The 9,245-nt window shown below is 41.0% G+C and overlaps 1 non-coding gene across 1 annotated transcript; it reads left to right on the top strand.

Moving 5' to 3' along the window:
* Positions 1–3,173: 3,173 nt before the first annotated feature.
* LOC120266151 lies at positions 3,174–3,280 on the top strand. The gene has a single exon (XR_005537993.1). It is a non-coding gene; the product is annotated as a small nucleolar RNA R71 (small nucleolar RNA).
* The last annotated feature ends 5,965 nt before the right edge of the window (positions 3,281–9,245 follow it).

Below are 9,245 nucleotides of genomic sequence, written 5' to 3'. Positions count from 1 at the left end.
GGGCGGAATGATAAACGACTAAATGTACGACCTCAAGCTCAAATAGTGAAGAACCCCACAGGCACAGATGAAATGAATTCAAGGAAATGAGTTGTACAATAACTAACTCAGTAGAGATAGTCATGATTCCTCTAGAGTGCTTTCCTCGTGAGTGTGTGTATGCTTCATCCCTCGCTCTCCCTATTCACAGCACATTTAATGACTACTGGTGTTAAAAATGTTAAAGACACCCTCAATAGTAGGTCAAGAGTCCTTCGGTCCACATTCAACACTTTAGTAACTAAGTGAATGCATGATTTAGTCCGGGAGAACAAATACTTCTTTCTTTCTTTATTTATTTTTTTTTTTCGAGTCCGCCTAACGTAGACTGCACAAAATATCTTATAACCTTTCAGAAGGATGCACATTCTAATTAGGCACAAGAGCCACCCAACTTACTTGATTACAATCTACATAGACGCATTCATGCTAAATTAGCAGAGGAATACTGACATAGACTCATTTTTAGATAACAATTATATACATGTCTCCCCGAGCACTTTCATGCAAAACTTCACTTAGGGATAAAAACAAAAATGAACAAAAGAACCAAAAAGCTCTTAAAAAGACCATTGAGGGATGAATTTACCACTCTAACACTTTAAATCAAAGTAGTGGGTTAGCTGGGGCAAACAAGGTAGAAGTCATCGTGTCAAAGCCGTGAAGAAAAACACTAGAAAGAAAAACATGACTTCCTTATAGCACAAATAACACTACAACTCATTACTATCATTCATTCAAGCCAGGAGGTTCTTAACAATAAATCATAGCTATCACCGGTGAAGTAAGCATGCAAATAGCCCATCCCATCACCCACACCTAGAATTGTACATTGCCCTCAATGTACACTAATCAGCAGAACATGGTGTAGAATTCATAATAATTAAATAAATCATGAAAGGGAAGGGAAAAGAGACTGCCCCATTTGGTTGATGAAGAGTGTTCAATGAAAGCACAGTCATTGAGCAACAACGCTAGCAAAGGGGAAAGGAGGAGAGGCAACAATCCGTGAGAAGTCAAGCTTAGCCGGGAAAGAACCCAAGCTAACAAAAGAAGTGGCCGCATCGTGCCGTGGCCGCTTTGTTAGAACTCGCTTGATCGGCATACCTATACCACAAAAACAAGTAATCAAACCAATATTTTTATGAATACATTCATAGGAGATAACTATATCATCATGGAATTAATGAAAAATTGAAAAGCACAACAATTTCTATGTGAAGAATGAAAATTTCAGCCATTTCTACAGTAACCCGCGAAAAAAAATTTTGCAAGAGTTTCTCCTAGACATCTAGCTTCCCAAAATATACAAAATGAAGGAAAAACTCAAAGAAACAAGCATACACCACATCACAATAACCAAATATGTCATTCAAGCTTCAAAGATAAAGTGAGAACACAATAAAACCAAGTTTGTAGCAAAACCTAGAATTAGGGCTTGGAGGCTTGGGGTGATGAGATCCGGCGAAAAAGTTGATAAAACTCCGATTAAAACCCAAGAGTGAGTTTGCAAGATGGAGGAGAGGTGATTAGAGAAGAAAAACTAAAAAAAAATGGTGAAGAAATGAGTTAGAGTGAGGGAGAGATGAGAGGAAAACAAGAGGAGAAGAAGGAGGAGAGAGTGGAGAGAGAAAGGGGGACAAAGCCCCTTTAATGGGCAGCCCACCCCATGCGGGTGCATGGTGCCCACATGGGCTGGAAAAAACCAGCCTGAAAGGCTCACGGGCGCCCATGCGGGCGCAGGGCGCCAATGCGGGCACATGGCGCCCGTGAGCTTTTCAGCCCGCGCGCGCAGCGTGAGGCCGAGAGCCTCACGGGCGGCCTCGCGGGCGCATGGCGCCCGTGACACCCACAGCCCATGAAAAATACTCCTCGTGAAGGGTCTCTTGTGGCCGCAATGATGCCCGCAAGGCCCTATAACATGCCACAAGTGTCCATACGGGCCATATACGGCCCGTATGGAGCTGGGAAATTGAAAAATTGGCATGGATAATCTCGCAAACTCAATAAAATACGAATTACAACCTCATGGACGCCGAAATAACAATGAAACACAACTAAACAATACTAATTCAAGTCCAAAGCTACACAAGCAAGCCTAAGCATGAGTTGAGCATAACAACAAAAATATGAGAACCTCACAAGCATATGCATTCAACCACAACAAAGAGACTAAGCAACTAAAAGAAATACAAAAATTTAAGGACGACGAATTTAAAGACTTGGGTTGCCTCCCAAGAAGCGCTTGTTTAACGTCATTAGCTCGACGTACCTTTTTCTTACCTCAAGGTGGATCAAATGGTGGGGACTTACCTCCAAGCCCAAGAGAAGTGCTCCAAGATGGGAAACTCATCGAGAGGTATGAAAAGACACGGAATTTACCCTTTCCCTTGAAGAACAGTCGATCGATCTCCCGTGGTGGTGATAGTGTGCAATTCATCCCCAATTTCTGTTTCTTGTCCCTCTTACACCAAATTTTCCTTGTGGTTGATTTCTTCTTATTACTCGGCCAAGGAAATGTTCCCACATAGCCTACATGCTTTACATATGTGGGAAGTGGGTTGTTCTCCTTGCACTCATCGCTATCTATTCCTTCCAAGAATTCATCCAAGGGGTTAATTGCCAAGACCTCCTGCACACAATCAGTAATAATCATATCAGTTTCATCAGTAATGTAGAAGGGATCATCGTGGTCCAAGGTGTGTTTCATGGCCACGGGAAGAGTGAGAATGACTTCCTCATCCCCCACTCTCAATGTCATTTTTCCCCCTTTTACATCAATGAGGGCACCGGCGGTGTTAAGAAATGGTCGCCCGAGGATCAATGGGACTTCAACATCATCATCCATATCAAGAATAACGAATTCCATAGGGATAATGAGCTTGTCTACTCTAACTAGCACATCCTCAACAACACCACGGGGCTTCTTGATAGAACGATCTGCAAGTTGTATCGTCATCCTCAACAACACCGCGAGGACCAATGACACTCATTACTTGCCATGTTTTCAATCAAGATTTTCAGCATCCTCAGGAGTTTTACTACTCAATGACCGCCCTGCTGCAGCATCGATGAGCTGTCTGGTTGCATAATTCAGGCCATTGCAAAGCATCTGGATCCTCATCCACGAGGAAAAGCCATGATGGGGACACTTGCGTAGGAGATCCTTGAATCTCTCATGTGCCTCAAAGAGTGTCTCGGAGTCCCCTTGTCGAATGCGAAAAATCTCTTGTCTCAATCTAGCGGCTTTTGCTTGGTGGGAAATACCTAGCAAGAAATTTGTCCACCATTTCCTTCCATGTGGTGATCGATCCCGGAGCCAATAAAGTGAGCCATCTATATGCTGCTCCCCTTAGACTGAAAGGGAATAATCTCAATCTTATCGCATCATCGGACACTGAGTTAATCTTGAAGGTGGAACAAATTTGGAGGAAGCGAGACAAATGAGCATGCGGGTCTTCATCAGCCAACCCATCAAATTGTACGGAATTTTGGACCATCCCAATTGTGCTTGCTTTGATTTCAAAGTTATTAGCAGGCACGGTGGGAGCATGCACACTCGAATTCCTCACCGATGAACCGAGGTCTTTCATAATCAGACAAGGTGCGCCTTGGTTCTGCCACGACTGAAGGTTCACTAATCTCAACTCGTGTTCCTTGATGTTCTGAACTCTCAGCCACCTCTCTCAGTCTTTGATGCAAGGTTCTCTCGATTTCATTGACAGGTTCTACAAGAATTGCTTGATTGGCGTGTGTCATAAGATGGTGCCTTGCACAGTAATGAGAGTCAATGATTAGGAAATAAGAGGATGATAGTAAAACAAAATAAAGTCAAGTAAAAGGAAAAATATGTGCAAAATTGACTAAAAAGAAGCAAATCTACAGAATTGAAGAAATAATAGCTAAATCAATAAACTCTAAGTTTTCTGAGTATTCCTTGTGGTTCCCCGGCAACGGCGCCAAAAACTTGGTGAAAAATCCAAAAGTGCACGGAGTCGTCAAGTAATACCCCTCGTGCGAGCACGAGAGGGTCGTATTCCCTAGGCCCAAGAATCTACTCTTACTTCCTCTTTGCGTATTGTCTAGCCGAATGATTCGAAGGGTTTCTCTAATCTATTACTTGAAATAAAAGAACTACAAATGGAGTCTATGATAAGGTAGGGGTATAAAATCAGGTGAAAGAAATGGTCACGGATGCGGATTCCCTAGGGGCTACTAAAGTGCAAAGGATGCTAAGAATGTCATGCAATTGAAGGTTTGGACCTAGAGATTTCCTAAATTAGATCAACCCGATGGTCACGGCAATTAACCCCGAATCCGGTATAAGTATTGACACAGAATTTCTTCTGATCAAATCCTCATACGATTGCATTAACAAGTGGGGAAATCTCTAATTAGGGCCGGAACACAACTTGGTCTAGCCCTAATGGTGGAGGGGTACAGAATACCCGATGGTCACGGCGTATTCGTACATGAATCCCTTCCAAACTTGGTGTGTCTAGTAGAAGGGCGCTGGTCACGCTACCAAGTACAACCTAGCAGTTGGTTTACAGAGTTCTCATGTAAGCAACACATCAAATGCACCAAGAATGAATCACAAATACACAACAATTGCAATAGACAAAATTAAATCATCCAAATACACAAGTTCACCCCAAGGTTCACCGGCATCTGGTGAACTTGGGGTCTACTCGTCCATGCAAACAAATACAAGCAACAAGTCCATGAAAACAACTACAAATGGCATAAGAAAACTCCCTCAAACAATAGAAGTAGGAAGACAAGCCAAGCTAGGTGGAAATGCTTCCACGGACGCCGCGATGGCGGCGGCTTCCCTCGTCGTCTACAAACTCCCAAAGAAGAGATCAATGAAGATCTAGCCAAAACCGAGCTTCTCCCTTTGATTTCCCTTCTCCAAAACGTGTGATCTTACCTCCTAAAGACTGGTGAAAATCAGCTCCAAGAACTCTCCCAGAAAGTCCTCCCTCTGCCCAAGAAAAATCGGTTTCATTTATATCCCGTCAGTCCATGCGGGCATCCATGCGGGCGCATGGAGCCCTTGAAGCTCACAGCCAAATGCCCAGAAAACATGCCGGTGCTACAGTACTCAGCTATAGTGTTTTTGCTACAGTAACTGAGTATTGAGAATTTCCAGCAAACCTCACGGCAGCCATGCGGGCGCATGGAGCCCGTGAAACTCACAGCCAAATGCCCGCAGCAAGAACAATGACCTGCTACAATACCGCTACAGTTTCACTACAGTGCTGGGACCCCAAAAATGCCGTTTTTGGTGTCGAATTCATCCGATTTACATTTTTGAGCATCGTTCGACTCATTTAAGACCTGCAACACCGAAATAACCAATTTAGACATAAAACGGGCATCAATTCGTTAACATATTCACAAATGATACAAGATTAATACATATAAAATACATACATTTAGGCGTTTATCAGGCTTCTTGGGAGACAACCTAAGCATTTACTATTTTTCTAGGTTTTAGTTTAGTACTTGCATGAATAAAAGCTTTAATGATGGTGTCTTGGTTTTTACATGCTATTGATGTGTTTCTCTCATGAATTGTTTGTATTTTAGTGCACTTAATTATGATTAGCGAAGTTTCTTGGTCATTTGAGCATGTTTTACATGTTTTCTCTGGTTAGTTCTTCATGATATACGCAGGCTCTGTGTGTGTATAAGTGTGCAAAAAGTTTTCTAAGTCATTTAGAGAAGACACACGGCGGTGTGAAATTTCCATATGGGCGTTTGTTTCTGTTCAGAGCTCATGCAGAGAGGACACAAGGCGTGTGAATGCCCCTGTGAATGGCCTTCGATGGTCACACGCCCGTGGGTAATTTTCACACGGGCATGTGGATCTTTGCAGACTTCTCAGACTCCATCCTAAGAAGACACAGGGGCGTGTGAACGCCCTTGTGGATGACCTTGTGAACTACACACAGGTGTGGGTAATTTCTACATGCCAGTCTGAAACTCTGCAGAGACTTCTCCTCTATCCCGAGAGCACATAGGGGCGTGTGAGTACCCCTGTGAGCATCCACACTTAGCCAAATTCTCGGGAGGACAGAGAGCACACAGGGGCATGGGGAATTTCCACACGCCCATTTGGATGACTTTAGAGACAAAAGAGGCTGTCCCAAGAGCACACAGGGGCGTGTGTATGCTCCTGTGAGCGACCTTGTGGGAGTTACATGGGCGTGGGTAATTTCCACACGCCTGTGTGGATGCACAGCACGCCAAGAGGCGTAATTTTCCTTTAGAAACCTACTCGCTCCTTCATTCTATAACTCCAAATGCTCAGAGAATGCCTCTCTTTACCTTCCCGACCCTTCTCTGTCCATTTATAGAGATTTGAGTAAGTTTTTCAGCCGCATTTGAAGTCTTTCATTCTCATTTCATTGGTAAGCTTCTCTTTCTCTTTTCTTCACCCAATATTCGTTTATTTTGCAGCACCAGCATCATCTTCACTAGCAACAGCAATAGATGCACCAGCAGTTGACACCGACACTTGAGGTGTCTTTACTTTATGTTCTTATGTTTTTCGTATTTTATTTTTGCATTTGTTTTGGACTTGTACTACTCAGAAAGGATTTTTCTTCTGAGTTTATCTTTTTATTTGCAGTTGATTCAAGTTATATTTTATTCTCATATCTTTATAGACTCGAGTTATTTTGTTTTTGTTGAGCTTCATTGAACCCTCTTGTGTATACGTGCAGATGGTCTTGTGAGTCTGAAAATTGAGGAATAGAGTCATGGACACGGTCAATGTGTTATTCACATAGCCTTGTGTGCTCGACAACCCATTGGAATTCAACTCTCAATGAATATAGCTCCATCAAATGTACCATTAGGAGTTCAGGGGAGTACTGTTTCAATTGCCCATCACCACACATGTTTTGATTGTTATACTTTTTATTGTGCTTGCATGAGTACATTGAGGGCAATGTATATCTTAAGTGTGGGCGTGAGTTCACATTACACATGTTCTATACTTATACTTCATTTTTCATGCTCATGTAGCCAATGGTGGTTCACCTTAGTTGCAATGGTTGTATTCTTAAGTTTAGGAGAATTTTTTACATTGAATGTTCTCATGCTCTAGTTTTTACTTGAATTTTTTTGGAATTTTTGCCCGATTGACATTTGTTGTACTACTCACTCATCAAACCTTGTGGAAACTCAAGTTTGATGTTTAAGTTACTGGTTTAGTTGTTTCTTGTTATAATTTCTTTGAAAATAAATAAATAAATAAATAAATAAATATGGTTGAAAGAAAATAAAAGAAAAAAATATACAGTTAGTTATGTTTATTTTGTTTGTGCATTGGAAGTGGAAAGAGCTACCACCTATGAAGTATGAAGCTACTCTCATAAGTAGGATACTAGTTATGCCCTAATGAGAGAAAGAGCTATCGCATGTGATGAGTGAAAGCTACTGCCCCGGTAGAAAGAGCTACCACCTCGAAAGTGTGAAAGCCACCTTAGCGGACGCTTAGGAAAGGACTACCTTAGAGGATGTGTGAAGCTACTACCTTTTCTTTTTTTTTTAACATAAATAAGTCCCTCTTACTTAGAGCTTTGAGGAGTATGCGTTGGGTTGACTTGAGTGAGTTTACACACACTTACACAATATCGGGTTTTTGTCCTTTTTTATTCAAGTTTTTAGCTAGAGCATTGATTTTTCTTATCTGGTGTTGAAATTTTTTGTTACTTGTAGAATACTTCCCTTGCATGTATATGGTGAACCTAAGGCCAAGAACTTTCAATTTTCCTTCTTATATACCTTAATGTTTTATTTTTGCTTGAGGACAAGCAAAAGTTTAAGTGTGGGGGAGTTTGATAAGTGCTTGTTTATTAGTAATACGAAGTATTCTTGTCTTACATTGAGCATTACTTTTCTCAGATTTTATCGCTTATGCATGTGTATTTGTGTTCTTTTGTACATATAGTGTTGTAGAGAAAATAATGGAAGAAAGGAACCAAAATTAGATCATGGATGAACTTCATTGGTGAAATCTTGGAGTGAACAAACGCGAAGACACAAGTTGTGCTCAAAGACATATGAGTGTGTGCCAACCAACATTGTCCTCAAGCGAACATACAAATTGGAGGGGCACAAAGGAAGTCACACTCATGTGTTCCTGTGGTAATTCGACCTTTTCATATTTTTTTTCCCTCATCTTTCAATGTGTTTTATTTAGTAATTTTTATGTGTGAGTGTGCTTAAGAGTGTCCCAAGTCATTCGAATAAAAAATGAGGTTAATCAGACACCAATTGAGTCGTTTAGAGCCATTTTTGTATAGGTTGAATGGGTATGATGGGGTCAATACGGGCTGGATACACCCAGGTATGAAAATTCCAAAAACTTTGAACTAGTTCATACGGGCCGTATGGGGGCCGTATGGGGGTCTGTATGGGGCTTAAATTTAGGGTTTAAAAGCCCTTTTTCTCATCTTTTTCTCATTCTTTCTACACCTTTCCTTGAGACCTTTTCTCTTCCACTTTCCTCCTCCTCTAGAACCTTCATCTCCACTTCTCAAGCCCATCATCCCTTGCCTTGAATTAAGATGAAACTTGAAGATCTCTTCTTCCTCTCTTGAGAAGTGCTTTTCCTTAGGGTTTTGAGAAGCTTTGAGGTAAGGATGTGTTTCATTTGATCTTCTTCTTCTTCCTTTCTCTTATTTGGATTTTCTTTGAAGTTATTGATGGATAATCATGGGTTTTGTTTTGATTTAAAAAATAGAATAAGATTGAAGTTGTATAACTTTGAATCCATTGAGATTTGAGAAAGATCTTTCATGTTCTAAATTAGGGTTACTGTAGCACAAAACCAAGTTTGGTTTCTTTTGCTTTTCTTGTAAGTTTTGAGGGTTGTGAGAGTTTCATTCTTGTTAGATCTTATTGCTAGAGTGTTTAGCAAACCTTAGGAGCACTCATTTTCCTATTTTGAGCATTGTTCTTCATTTTAATTGATCAAGACATTGATGAGGTTGCATTGCTTGTTTTGGTTGTTTAAATGATTTTAGGAGGTGATACTTGAATCAAGGGAAAAGAGCCGGTGGAGAAGTAACACCGGGGTGTTTTAGCTCACCAAGTTTGCGAGTGGGATTTATTAAATTATGGACTATAAATCATGCATGTTTTCAAATGTTTAAGTTGCCTTGGTCTTCAATGATAATTTATTGTTT

Source organism: Dioscorea cayenensis, chromosome 7 (genome assembly GCF_009730915.1).
Source record: "Dioscorea cayenensis subsp. rotundata cultivar TDr96_F1 chromosome 7, TDr96_F1_v2_PseudoChromosome.rev07_lg8_w22 25.fasta, whole genome shotgun sequence".
NCBI classification, from domain to species: domain Eukaryota; kingdom Viridiplantae; phylum Streptophyta; class Magnoliopsida; order Dioscoreales; family Dioscoreaceae; genus Dioscorea; species Dioscorea cayenensis.
The sequence above is the reverse complement of the archived record's forward strand: the minus strand, read 5'-3'. Positions and strand labels throughout refer to the sequence as shown.